The sequence below is a fragment of the Macrobrachium nipponense genome, chromosome 13, assembly GCF_015104395.2.
Source record: "Macrobrachium nipponense isolate FS-2020 chromosome 13, ASM1510439v2, whole genome shotgun sequence".
Taxonomy (NCBI): Eukaryota; Metazoa; Arthropoda; class Malacostraca; order Decapoda; family Palaemonidae; genus Macrobrachium; species Macrobrachium nipponense.
This window is the reverse complement of record NC_087206.1, coordinates 12,124,306-12,138,561: the sequence shown is the minus strand read 5'-3', so window position 1 is coordinate 12,138,561 and position 14,256 is coordinate 12,124,306. Positions and strand designations below refer to the sequence as shown.

The window sequence follows — 14,256 nt, the reverse complement described above, 5'->3', positions numbered from 1 at the left end:
ACTGACTACATATCATGCATGCATACTTTACTAGAGGATGAAGTAACTTACAAAAAACTCGCAGAAAATCCGTTGGACCAAGTAATAAAAAACTTTAATATCAATATCAAATAAATTCTTAAAGATAAAAAAGAACTTTTGTGTCAGTTAACTGTAAAGGTGTCCCTCATTACCTATTTATATGGCCTAGTCAAAACTCATAAGGAAAACAAACCTATGCGCCCAATTATTAGTACGTAGGATCAATTGCTTATAAACTATCTCAATATCTTACTAAACTGTTATCCCCGCTACTAGGAACTGTATCTAATTCACACATCCGGCAAATTCATCTTGATCTTGTGGAAAAATTAAATAACATTGTACTAAACCCTAGCGATATTTTGTCAGTTTTGATGTATGTTCTTTTTTACAAAAGTCCCTATTGTTGACTCTGTGCTAGAATATTTAAGTAATGAACTTTGTACTGCATGAATTGCCTATGTCCGTTAGTTCACATAATTTCCTTTATTTAAGTTTATGTATTTGTGATTGCAGATTTATTTTTAATGGAGAATATTACCAACAAATATTTGGTATGGCCATGGGTAACCCTTTATCACCTCTCCACAAACATATATGGAATTTTTTGAGAGACAACACCTCCCGAATATCACACTTATCCCCTTAAAATGGTACTGATATGTCGATTATATCTTAGAAGTCTTACCTGGTGGTATCGATGTAAATGATTTACTGTCTAAATTGAATAATTTAGTGCCATCCATAAAATTCACTGTTGAAATTGAAAATAACAATGTCATCCCTTTCCTAGATGTATTATACACAGAGAATCTTTCCAATGCAAATTCAGTATTTATAGAAAACCCACAAATAATTTACATATGTACATTTTTAATTCTGGCCACCATCTTAATATTAAATTTCAATTTTTTCTTCTATGTTCCTACGCGCTTTGCGTATCACGAGTCCACAATATCTGGACCAAGAAATAGAATACATAAAAAGATAGGAAAACGATCTCTGCTACCCACCTCATTTAATTGATTTTATTTTTATGTTATCAAAAAGCTCACAAAAGTTTATAGTGTTGCTATTAATGAAAAAAGAAATGCCTAAAAAAAAATGTACTTAGCTTACCGCTTATTTTCGTGGATTTGAAACCATAAAATCAATATTTAAATCGTTTAATGTTAATGTAGTGTTCTCTTATAACAATACCATTAAAGATATGCTAATTAAGAATAGTCCCGTAACAAATAGCATCATCATTTACAAAATTCCTTGTAAGGATTGCCCATCGTTTTACGTTGGTCAGTCAAGTAAAAATTTATTTGTACATATTAAGCAGCATATGTATTCAGTTAAAACAACCCAGACTTCAAATGCACTGTTTATCCATCTGAGTGAAAAATCTCATTGTATTAATTGGGGTGATACCTCGGTAATTGCTAGATCTAATGATTATGTTTCAAGAAATTTACTGGAATCGGCAATTATACAAATCACTAATAAAAACAACCTAAATCTTAGTCTGGGAATGTACCATTTGGACCCTATATTTTGTAAGCTGTTTATGAAGGGCCTTAAATAAATGAACAACTAATAAATTGGTCCCACATGTATATAGTTATTATTTCTCTCTCTCTCTCTCTCTCTCTCTCTCTCTCTCTCTCTCTCTCTCTCTCTCTCTCTCTCTCTCTGGTTCAATATTCTCTCTCCCTCTTTCTCTTGCTCGATATATATATATTTATATTTTCTTTCGTCTTTTCATTAATAATAATTTTTGGGGGAAAATTTGTGTAAAATTCATGATATTAAATTGTATATGCTCCGTGTTTTTTCAAATGTACTGTTTTCTGGAAGAATCGCTTGTTTACTGCGTGTATCCTTCAAGGTGTGGCTACCCTCCTTTCTGTAGAGTGAAAATCGCCCTTATGGCTAATCTTGTAGTGTCAGTTTGTATATTAAGCCTTCTTTTGACTATGTTGTTCTCTGTAAAATCAGTTTGCCTCAGTAAAGGGTCCGAACAGGACCGAATGTACTTGGCTATCTCGCTTTTTCCTTTTTTCCTTCTTGGCAAAAAAACCTTTATTTACACATAGCATCACGTTTTATATACTTCGTGATCAAGTTATTCACAATATATATATATATATATATATATATTATATATATAATAATATATTATATATATATCTATATTATTATATATATTGTGTGTGTGTTCAGATTTAGCTTTTATTATTAAAATAATTCCCTAAAAATTTGTCTACATATCAGTAACCGCTGTACAACAATAAGGAGTATCAAATATTTAATTATTTCCACTTCATTTAGATTCTCATATTCGTATACTCGCATTACGAATATAATAGATAAAACTATTCACAAAAGTATAAAGTCTACATAATACTATTCACAGAAGTCTGAAGTCCACAAAAGAATCTATATTAAGAGAGAAAATCATAAACACTAAAATCGGTATACATTCTATAGTTTATTCTCCTAATTCAATAAATATCGCTGATTTTGAATTCATTAACTGCAACCTTTGTTGAGGCCTGTTAGCTCAGTTGGTTAGAGCGCCGTGCTAATAACGCGGATGTCGTGGGTTCGATCCCCATACGGGCCAGGGATGGTTACTTTTCTTGCAAAGAACCTGTGCACAGCATGAGGTGCACTGGTGGCACTAATCCCATACGGAACTTTATCTTTTATGAAACAGAATGAAATGCATAGTCAACGATAAATCAACTAATTGGAAAATTAGATATTCAATATAATACTAACATTCATTAAGAATTAGATATATGCAAAAGTTGATATTAATATATATATATATATATATATATATATATATATATAGATAAAAAATGATTTCTTGTGAAAATATGCATCCAATATAAATATTGTTCTTGTGAAAATGTTCCACAAATATATTCTTAAAATTTGGTAAGACGAATTCAATAAATATCTGAGACTTTGAATTCAGTCACTACTGTCGTTATTAAGGCCTCCGTTAGCTCAGTTGGTTAGAGCGCCGTGCTAATAACGGCGGATGTCGTGGGTTCGATCCCCATACGGGCCATGTGTGAACTTTTTTTTCACAAAGGTTGGAAATAGTAAACACTATACTCTTCTACCAATAAACAGACATGCTAAAAATCGTTCTGATCACGGACCGTGGTTCTAATAACTCTTTTTCGTGTCCAAGCCTAATATTAATGATGCTAACAGCTTGAACTTTAGAAATCTCATATACATTTATTGGCTAACGATACAAGCATATATATATATATATATAGTAATATATACTACTATATTATATATATATATATATATATATATAGTATATATATATATTGTTCTTGTGAAAATATTCGACAATATATTCTTAAAATTTCGCAAGACAAATTCAAGAAATATCTGAGACACTGAATTTATTCACTACTGACATTATTAAGGCCTGTTAGCTCAGTTGGTTAGAGCGCCGTGCTAATAACGCGGATGTCGTGGGTTCGATCCCCATACGGGCCAGAGGTAAACTTTTTTTCACAATGGTAGAAATAGTAAACAACTATACTCTTCTACCAATAAACAGACATGATAAAATCGTTCTGATCACGGACCGTGGTTCTAATAACGCTTTTTCGTGGTCCATCTTCGTACAAGCCTAATATTAATAATGCTAACAGCTTGAACTTTAGAAATCTCATATACATTTATTGGCAAGATACAAGCCTATATATATATATATATATATATTTATATATTGTTCTTGTGAAAATATTCGACAAATATATTCTTAAAATTTCGTAAGACAAATTCACGAAATATCTGACACTTTGAATTTATTCACTACTGACATTATTAAGGCCTGTTAGCTCAGTTGGTTAGAGCGCCGTGCTAATAACGCGGATGTCGTGGGTTCGATCCCCATACGGGCCAGAGGTAAACTTTTTTTCACAATGGTGGAAATGGTAAACAACTATACTCTTCTACAGATAAACAGACAAGCTAAAATCTTCTATCAACGGACTGTGGTTCTAAAAGAAATTTCAATATATATATATATATATATATATATATATATGAAACTTCTTTTTGAGCCACAGGTCCGTTAATAGAATGATTTTTAGCCTGTTGTGTTTATTGGTAGAGTATAGTTGTTTACCATTTCCACCATTTTGAAAAAAAGTTTACCTCTGGCCCGTATGGGGATCGAACCCACGACATCCGCGTTATTGAGCACGGCGCTCTAACCAACTGAGCTAACAGGCCTTAATAATGTAGTAGTGAATAAATTCAAAGTCGTGTCAGATATTTCGGTAATTTGTCTTACGAAAATTTTAAGAATATATTTGTCAAATATTTTCACAAGAACAATATATAAATATATATATATATTTATCTTATTAGAACCACAGTCCGTGATTAGAACGATTTTTAGCTTGTCTGTTTATTGGTAGAAGAGTATAGTTGTTTACTATTTCCACCATTGTGAAAAAAAGTTTACCTCTGGCCCGTATGGGGATCGAACCCACGACATCCGCGTTATTAGCACGGCGCTCTAACCAACTGAGCTAACAGGCCTTAATAATGTTGGTAGTGACTAAATTCAAAGTCTCAGATATTTATTGAATTTGTCTTACGAAATTTTAAGAATATATTTGTCAAATATTTTCACAAAAACAATATTTGTATTTGTTGCATATTTTCACAAGAAAATAAATTTATTTTTAGATATATTGAGATAAACTTTTTGCATATATCTAATTCTTTAATAAGTTTTAGTATTATATTGCATATCTAATTTTCTAATAAGTTCATTTGTCTTACTAGTTGATTTATCATTGACTATGTATTTCATTCTTTTACATAAGAGGTAAAGCCCCGTAGGGGGTTAGTGCCACCAGTGCACCTCATGCTGTGCACAGGTTCTTTGCAGCATTCCTTCAGCCTTGCAAGAAAAGTAACCATCCCTGGCCCGTATGGGGATCGAACCCACGACATCCGCGTTATTAGCACGGCGCTCTAACCAACTGAGCTAACAGGCCTCAACAATGGTGGCAGTTAATGAATTCAAAATCAGCTATATTTATTGATTTAGGAGAATAAACTATAGAATGTAGATTGATTTAGTTTACATGATTACCTCTCTGAATATAATTCTTTTGTGGATTTTAGATTTTTGTGAATAGTATTATCTTGAGAGAGAGCTAAGTAAGCGGTATTGCCATCTGGCCTGCAAGAAAAGTAACCATCCCTGGCCTGTATGGGGATCGAAGCCCACGACATCCGCGTTATTAGCACGGCGTTCTAACCAACTGAGCTAACAGGCCTCAACAATGGTGACAGTTAATGAATTCAAAATCAGCTATATTTATTGATTTAGGAGAATAAACTATAGAATTTATATTGATTTAGTTTACATGATTACCTCTGAATATAATTCTTTTGTGGATTTTAGATTTTTGTGTGAATAGTATTAATTATTATTATGGTGCTAGTTTTGTCATCCCCTTTCCAATAGAAAGTAATTATTCATTATTTCTGCCATTGGTAGGAAAAGTGAGCTTCCACTGGCCCGTATGGGGATCGAACCCACGACATCGGCGTTATTAGCACGGCGCTCTAACCAACTGAGCTAACAGGCCTTAATAATGGCGACAATTAATAAATTCAAAATCACCGATATTTATTGAATTCATCCACTTGAACTTTATGAATGTATATTTATTCTGTCAAGTTTTTCCAGAAAAATATAGGCATTTCAGAAGGAATATAACTTAACCAGATGTACCTTAACATAACCTCAGACTCAGTCTCATAACTTGGGTGAGGGCTTAGTCCCTTGGACCCACCAAATAATTTGTGACCCCTCGAAGCATTTTACCCATTTAAGATGTTTTATGCATAGTATTATATGTACAATTTGATGATACACTTTATCACTCTAGTTGGGTAATTTACCATTGTGCAATTCATTTACATTACAAGTGACAATTGGGCATCTTGCCAATGAAACTAAGTTCAGTATCAGCAATAGGATTTCCCCGTGTAATGCTTAATCACAGATGATAAAATTCTCTCTTGACATTATAAAATATGACTGTACCACCAGTTTTGTCTTGAGCCATTGATTATTAAAAATAATATTTCATTGTTTTTGCCAGTGGTAGGAAAAGTGAACTACTTCTGGCCCATATGGGGATCGAACCCACGACATCCGCGTTATTAGCACGGCGCTCTAACCAACTGAGCTAACAGGCCTTAATAATGACAAAATTTTATGTATTCAAAATCAGGGATATTTATTGAGCTTTACTAAAGCATATTTGTGAATGCTGAGTAAGAAGTCAGGGCTTACGTGACCAGACCTAGCTTTACCTAACCTAACCTAACTGTGGGCGATGTGTCTTAAGCAGGCAGTGTCATTGAAAACTAGGAAATTCAGGATCTGTAATAGAATTTCTCCATATAGTGTTTAATCTCAGATCGAGCCCACGACATCCGCGTTATTAGCACGGCGCTCTAACCAACTGAGCTAACAGGCCTTAATAATGACAAAATTTTATGTATTCAAAATTAGGGATGTTTATTGAACTTTACTAATGCATATTTGTGAATGCAGAGTAATAAGTCAGGGCTTACCTGACCAGACTTAGCTTTACCTAACCTAACCTAACTGTTGGCGATGTGTCTTAAGCAGGCAGTGTCATTGAAAACTAGCAAATTCAGGATCTGTAATAGAATTTCTCCATATAGTGTTTAATCTCAGATAGAGCCCACGACATCCGTGTTATTAGCACGGCGCTCTAACTAACTGAACTAACAGGCCTCAACAATTGTAGTACTGACTGAACTGAAAATTACCATTATTTATTGAATTATTCAGTTTTAAGAATGTTTTTTTCTGGATATATGTTTTTGCAAGAAAATATACTTGTTTAAATATTAGTCATATTTTGCATTTTTTCCATTACTAGTAGAAAGTATTAGTTCAGTATTTCTGCCTTAGGCAAGAAAAGGATTCTTCCACTGGCCCGTATGGGGATCGAACCCACGACATCCGCGTTATTAGCACGGCGCTCTAACCAACTGAGCTAACAGGCCTCAATAATGTTTGTAGTGGGTGAATTCAAAATCTCAGTTATTTATTGAATTCATTTAATTAAATTTTAAGAATATATGGTGTTATGGAGGAGTTATGGGAGTTCCATTTGACAATGTCCGAGAGAGAGAGAGAGAGAGAGAGAGTGTAATTGCTAACGATTGAATTGGCTGTTGGCGAGTTCTGGGTTATCTGCTGGTGCAGCTGGAGTTAGTTGTTAGAGTTCTTTGTTTCAGTGAGTCTTTGGTCAGTTTTTAGGCAGAGCCTGTGAAGATAAGGAGTGTCGGCAGCGGTCTGTGAAAGCATTGAAAGTCAGTTAAGTTGTGTGTAGTTGATTTGTTGTTTAGTTGTTGTTAAGTTGATATTGTTTGCTTTAGAGTTGTTGTGCCTGTGCTGTTGGATTTGTTGTGCTTGTGAGTTCCTGTTGGGTTATGTGTGAGTTGTTGTTGTTGTTGGGGAGCTGTTGTAGTTTCTTGGTGTGGTTGCGAGTTGTTGAGGGTTGTTGGTGAACTGTTGTGATTCCTTGGTGTTGTTAGTAGGTGTGTGTGTTGCCTTTTTGTGTTATTATTTTTTTGTGTTGGTGGTTGTGCAGTGTTCTTTTGTTGTGGTTGTATTCCTTGTTTGCTATTGAGTTGTTGAGTTGTGGTTGTGTTCCTTGTTGGCTTGCTGTGTTGTTGAGTTGTGGTCCTTGGTTGTTGTGTTGTTAAGGTTGTGTTCCTTGTTGTTGTGTTGTGGTCGTGGGTTGTTGGGTTGTGGTTCTTGGTTGTTGTTGTTGGTGTCTCAGCAACCTTGACTGGCAGACAGCACAGCAGAGCCCGAAGTATATGGAGTTAGGTGAGTACATGTGTTTGTTGTTGTTGTTGTTGTTGTTTTTTTTGTAGGTGGGTCAATTGTCCTGCGTGTATCCTGTAGTGTAAAGAGGAAAGTTTGACTGAAGGTGAGCTTGGTAGCCAGATTGATTAGGTGTATGTCGGGGGGATTTGCCTGCTTGTTTTTAAGCTTGTGATCCCGCCACAGTGTAATGACTGAATTGAAAATCAGCAGTATTTTTAAAATTAATCTTTGTTAATTTAAACATTTATATTTATTTTTGGTAGTATATTTTCAGCGTAAAACTGTGTATGTAATAGTTTGTGATACGAATTGTCAGCCTTATTTTTTGATGAATCATTGATTGCGCATTTCCTTTGTATGTATGAGAGATAGAAAAAGGTTAGACAATTTAAGAACAAAGAAGTAATTTAAGCTTCAATGAAAAAAAAAAAAAGTCATTTCATTATCAGCAAAAGGATTTTCGTATTTAATGTTCTGTAGTGAATGATTAAAATTGTAGATTTTTCTTCAGAAATTAAAAGAATATTAACGGGGACAGGTTAATTTGTGAATTGGTACTGTCTATTTGTAACCAACTGATGAAAACTGTGGGATTTTTGTCGTAACTCACAGTATGTTGTTTTAATTGAAGTTCATGTCGATCTTATTTTTATATAGAGAGGAGACCCCTTGCCTATCTGGAAATGGAACCATGTCATTGCTTTATTATCATGGCTCTAGCTTTCTCTTGGGTTACTGGATTAGTATAATTGTTTATCACTTCTGCATTTGGTAGGAAAATCAATCTCCTTCTGGCCCGTATGGGGATCGAACCCACGACATCCGCGTTATTAGCACGGCGCTCTAACCAACTGAGCTAACAGGCCTCAGTTAAGTCAGTAATAACTGTATTGAAAATTACTGATATTTATTTGAATTTATGTTTTTGAGTTCTAAGAATGTATATACATTTCGGTAGTATATTTTTGCATAAAAGTAGTGTAGCCTATGTGCAAGACTGTAATACGATTTTGCTACCTTATCTTTGATAAAAGTTATTTACTGTACTTTTCTTATATATTTTAGAGATAAAAAAAGCTAGGTAATTTAAGAACAAAGAAGGTAACTGAAGTGTAATTGAAAATTAACCGTGTAATTAGCAGCCATAGGATATCACTCATGTAATTTTTAATAGTACATATAATTAAAATTGGAGATTTTTCTTCAGAAATTAAAAAAATTAACAGCAACAAGTTCATTCGTGAAGGGATATTGTCTGGTTATATATAACTGATAAAAATTATGAGATTTTTGTCGTCGGTCTTTGTAAATTGTTTTCACTGAAGTTGTTCATGTCAACATTATTTTTATCAAGAGATTCCAAGTCTGTCTGGAGCTGAAACCTCGACATTGGATTATTCCCATGGCACTAGCTTTCACTTACTTTACTAGAAGTGTAATTGTTTATCACTTTTCATTTGGTAGGAAAGTGAACTTCTGGCCCGTATGGGGATCGAACCCACGACATCTGCGTTATTAGCACGCGCTCTAACCAATTGAGCAAAACAGGCCCTAATAGTGACTGTAATGACTGAATTGAAAATCGCTGATATTTATCGAATTCATCTTAGTAAGTTTTAAGAATATATATTTATTCTCGTTTTAAGAATATAGGTTTATTAAATTTTTATGGATATATATTGCAACAGGGAATACATTCATTATAGGTATACGTATTATGTTGCATTTCTTCATGCATTATTAATAGAAAATGCCAGTTTAACTGTAACTCTGCCCTTTGGTAAGAAAAGGATTTTTCCACTGGCCCGTATGGGGATCGAACCCACGACATCCGCGTTATTAGCACGGCGCTCTAACCAACTGAGCTAACAGGCCCCAATAACATGGTCAGAAACTGAATTGAAATCAGCGATTTTTTTTTATTGAATTCAATGGATAAAATTTAAAGAATGTATATTATTCTGGTATGATATTTTAACTTGAAACTAGATTTCCCTTTGTAGATGTTTATATTATTTTATGATATCATTGCCCATCTTATCTGTTGATTAATTATTGATTGCATTTCATTGTCGTTTTAAAAAGGTAGAGAGTGAATTTAGTCATTTCAAAAACAAAGAAGAGAACTTAAATGTCACTGAAAACTAGCTGTCTTAAGATTGGTCACAGGATTTCTTTGTATAATGTGTAATCATGTGATAAAATTGTAGTTTTTTCTCCAAAGATAAATTTAACAGGAACAAGTTCATTCGTTAAGTGATATCTGATTGTGTAAATGATAAAAATATATTTTTCTCGTCAATCCGTGTTATTTTCATCGCTTTGTTCACATTGACGTGAAGTGATATCTGATTGTGTAAATGATAAAAATTTATTTTTCTTGTCAATCCGTATTATTTTCATCGCTTTGTTCACATTGACGTTATTTTCACAATAGTTTACCACATTGACGTTATTGTCACAATAGTTTAACCCGGCACTAGCTTTGTGTCGTGTTATTAGAAGTGTGTATTAGCTAATTATTTCTATTCAGTAAAGAAAAGCAATGTATCTCTGGCCCGTATGGGGATCGAACCCACGACATCCGCGTTATTAGCACGGCACCTCTAACCAACTGAGCTAATAGGCCTTGAATTTCGCTTCGGTAATAAACTGAATTTAAATTTAAACTCAGCAGTATTAATTGACTTCATTTAATTGAATTTCAAGAATGCATAATTAATTTGGCTGCATATTGTCACATGAAAATAGATTTTTTATTTTTGTTTAGAAGTTTGTATTGCTTACATGTATAATTCTATGATATTTTCAATGAGGATATCCATGTTAAATATTAATCACAGAGGATATCAGTTTAGTTTTTCTCACCAAAATGAAAATTAGTGAGAACAAGTTCATTCTTAGCCTGTAGTGTTTGCCTATAATATTTTTTTTCTTGCATTCAAGAAAGCAGTAAGATATTATTTCTGCATTTGGTAGGAAAAATGAACTTCCTCTGGCCCGTATGGGGATCGAACCCACGACATCCGCGTTATTAGCACGGCGCTCTAACCAACTGAGCTAACAGGCCTTAATAATGATGACAATTAATAAATTGAAAATGAGTGATATTTATTCAATTCATCTAATTAAACTTTATGAATGTATATTTATTCTGTAAAGTTTTTCCAGAAAAATATAGGCATTTCAGAAGGAATATAACTTAACCAGGTGTACCTTAACATAACCTCAGACTCAGTCTCATAACTTGGGTGGGGGCTTAGCCCCTCTGGCCCCCCAAATAATTTGTGACCTCTCACTGCATTTTACCCATTTTAAGATGTTTAATGGATAGTATTATATGAACAGTTTAATGGATAGTATTATATGAACAATTTGATGATACATTTTATCACTCTTTTTGGGTAGTTTACCATTGTGCAATTCATTTACAATACAAGTGACGATTGAGCATTCCAGCAGTGAAGAAGAAAGCTCCAAATTGCCATTGAAATTAGTAAGTTTGGTATCAGTAATAGGATTTCCCCGTGTAATGTTTAAACACAGAAGATTAAATTCTCCCTCAACATTATTCATAAAATATATAAATGCACGGTTAGTTTTGTCTAGCATTATTAATAGAAAGTAATATTTCATTATTTCTGCCAGCGGTAGGAAAAGTGAACTTCCCCTGGCCCGTATGGGGATCGAACCCACGACATCCGCGTTATTAGCACGGCGCTCTAACCAACTGAGCTAACAGGCCTCAATAATGTCCAAAGTGGCTGAATTCAAAATCTCTATTATTTATTGAATTCATTCAATAAAATTTTAAGAATATATGTTCATTTTGAGAGAGAGAGAGAGAGAGAGCACCTAAGTTGTTAGGTTTCTCCTGCATCATTCATTGGATTACTAGTAGTTCATTACATAACAAAAGTATTCTCCCACTGGCCCGTATGGGGATCGAACCCACGACATCCGCGTTATTAGCACGGCGCTCTAACCAACTGAGCTAACAGGCCTCAATAATGTTTGAAATGACAGTTGACAATCACCAATACTTACTGAATTCGTTCTGTTGAAATTTGAGAATCTTTTTGTAATTTGGTGATGGAAATTTTGTAGATGAAAAGTCTATTTTCTAGACATGAGTATCAACTTAATGTAGTATAGGTTTAGGATATAATGCAAATTAAGGGGTCACAAATTACTCTGTGAAGGTCAGTTCCCTTCCCTGCATGCCAGGTTAGGACATGGCGTCCAAGGTTAGCTTAGGCTACATCAAGTCTTGTTATAAGCTGTGACCTTGTACTTTGCACTCTTTATGAAGTGTTTTGTCAACATTATTGATTGATTGAGGTTCATTTGTAATTACACGAGAAGAGATAGAAATTTAGACATAACTGTCCAGTGAAAGCAAACTTATGCGATTTCAACCAGTGCTACAACTTTTTCTTATAGAAGTGTCATAGTTTATCATTTCTGCCTCTGTGAAGAAAAGCAGTCACTTTCTGGCCCATATGGGGATCGAACCCACGACATCCGCGTTATTAGCACGGCGCTCTAACCAACTGAGCTAACAGGCCCTTAATAACGCTAGTGAGGATTAAATCAATAATCACAGATATTGATCGAATTCGTCTTATTGAGGTTTAAGAATATATATTCGTGTTCTTAAGAAATAGTATTCATATGTTGGGACATGTCAAGAAGTGGAGCACTGTAATGTCATTTAAAACCAGCCATTTTTTTGTTTCAATTATTTTTTATGGTATCATATGGAAGTTTTGTATTCTTGTGTATTTCCTATTAGAAAAGTTAATACCCACTGTAAACTGAATTAGAAAACTTAATACCCACTGTAAACTGAATTAGAAAACTTAATACCCACTGTAAGCTGAAATAGAAAACCTTAATACCCACTGTAAACTGAATTAGAAAACTTAATACCCACTGTAAACTGAATTAGAAAACTTTAATACCCACTGTAAACTGAATAGAAAACTTAATACCCACTGTAAACTGAATAGAAAACTTAATACTCACTGTAAACTGAAATAGAAAACCTTAATAACCACTGTAAACTGAAATAGAAAACCTTAATACCCACTGTAAACTGAATTAGAAAACCTTAATACCCACTGTAAACTGAATTAGAAAACCTTAATACCACTGTAAACTGAATTAGAAAACTTAATACCCACTGTAAACTGAATAGAAAACTTAATACCCACTGTAAACTGAATTAGAAAACTAATACCCACTGTAAACTGAATTAGAAAACCTTAATACCCACTGTAAACTGAATAGAAAACTTAATACCCACTGTAAACTGAATAGAAAACTTAATTACCACTGTAAACGAATAGAATTACTAATCCACAGAACTTGAATAGCCTAATACACTGTAAACTGAATAGAAAACTTAATACCCACTGTAAACTGAATAGAAAACTTAATACCACGAAAACTGAATAGAAAACCCTTATACTGTAAACTGAATAGAATACCTTAATACCCACTGTAAACTGAATTAGAAAACCCTTAATACCCACTGTAAACTGAATAGAAAAACAAAACTAATACCCACTGTAAACTGAATAGAAAACTACTTAATACCCACTGTAAACTGAATAGAAAACTTCAATACCACTGTAAATGAATAGGAAAACCTAATACCCACTGTAAACTGAATAGAAAACCCTTAATACCCACTGTTAAAACTGAATTAGAAAAACCTAATACCCTTGTAAACTGAATTAGAAAACCTTAATACCACTGTAAACTGAATAGAAAACCTTAAATACCCACTGTAAACTGCATAGAAAACCTTAATACCATCTGTAAACTGAGTAGAAACACCTAATACCCACTGTAAACTGATAGAAAATTCTAATACCCACTGAAACTGAATAGGAAAACTTAATACCCACGAGTTTAAACGAAATAGAAACCCCTTAATACCATTGTAAACTGAATAAGAAAACTTAATATACCCACTGTAAACTTGAATGGAAAAAACCTTAATACCCACTGTAAAATTTGAATAGAAAAACCTTAATACCCACTGTTAAACTGAAATAGAAAACCTTTAATACCCCGCCACTGTTAAACGGAATAGAAACCCTAATACCCACTGTAAAACTTGAATAGAAAACCCTTGAATACCCACTGTAAAATAATAGAAAAACTTAATACCCACTTGTAAACTGAATTTTAAGAAAATACTTAATAACCCACAGTAAACTGAATAGAAAACCTTAAATACCCCACTGTAAACTGAAATGAAAAAACTTAATTACCCACTGTAAAACTTGAATTAG

General features: G+C 33.7%; 1 protein-coding gene and 14 non-coding genes across 15 annotated transcripts in view; 3 read left to right on the top strand and 12 right to left on the bottom strand.

Annotated features, from left to right (window-relative positions):
• Nucleotides 1-14,256, bottom strand: part of LOC135225241 (uncharacterized) — a 115,823-nt gene that overhangs the window by 86,164 nt on the left and 15,403 nt on the right. The window lies entirely within an intron of this gene.
• On the top strand, nt 2,562-2,635 carry Trnai-aau (transfer RNA isoleucine (anticodon AAU)). The gene has a single exon. It is a non-coding gene; the product is annotated as a tRNA-Ile (tRNA).
• Trnai-aau (transfer RNA isoleucine (anticodon AAU)) lies at nt 3,467-3,540 on the top strand. Its single transcript has one exon. It is a non-coding gene; the product is annotated as a tRNA-Ile (tRNA).
• On the top strand, nt 3,878-3,951 carry Trnai-aau (transfer RNA isoleucine (anticodon AAU)). Its single transcript has one exon. It is a non-coding gene; the product is annotated as a tRNA-Ile (tRNA).
• Trnai-aau (transfer RNA isoleucine (anticodon AAU)) lies at nt 4,523-4,596 on the bottom strand. The gene has a single exon. It is a non-coding gene; the product is annotated as a tRNA-Ile (tRNA).
• Trnai-aau (transfer RNA isoleucine (anticodon AAU)) lies at nt 4,987-5,060 on the bottom strand. Its single transcript has one exon. It is a non-coding gene; the product is annotated as a tRNA-Ile (tRNA).
• Nucleotides 5,587-5,660, bottom strand: Trnai-aau (transfer RNA isoleucine (anticodon AAU)). Its single transcript has one exon. It is a non-coding gene; the product is annotated as a tRNA-Ile (tRNA).
• Nucleotides 6,203-6,276, bottom strand: Trnai-aau (transfer RNA isoleucine (anticodon AAU)). Its single transcript has one exon. It is a non-coding gene; the product is annotated as a tRNA-Ile (tRNA).
• Trnai-aau (transfer RNA isoleucine (anticodon AAU)) lies at nt 7,046-7,119 on the bottom strand. The gene has a single exon. It is a non-coding gene; the product is annotated as a tRNA-Ile (tRNA).
• On the bottom strand, nt 8,744-8,817 carry Trnai-aau (transfer RNA isoleucine (anticodon AAU)). The gene has a single exon. It is a non-coding gene; the product is annotated as a tRNA-Ile (tRNA).
• On the bottom strand, nt 9,753-9,826 carry Trnai-aau (transfer RNA isoleucine (anticodon AAU)). The gene has a single exon. It is a non-coding gene; the product is annotated as a tRNA-Ile (tRNA).
• Trnai-aau (transfer RNA isoleucine (anticodon AAU)) lies at nt 10,948-11,021 on the bottom strand. Its single transcript has one exon. It is a non-coding gene; the product is annotated as a tRNA-Ile (tRNA).
• On the bottom strand, nt 11,623-11,696 carry Trnai-aau (transfer RNA isoleucine (anticodon AAU)). The gene has a single exon. It is a non-coding gene; the product is annotated as a tRNA-Ile (tRNA).
• Trnai-aau (transfer RNA isoleucine (anticodon AAU)) lies at nt 11,882-11,955 on the bottom strand. The gene has a single exon. It is a non-coding gene; the product is annotated as a tRNA-Ile (tRNA).
• On the bottom strand, nt 12,446-12,519 carry Trnai-aau (transfer RNA isoleucine (anticodon AAU)). Its single transcript has one exon. It is a non-coding gene; the product is annotated as a tRNA-Ile (tRNA).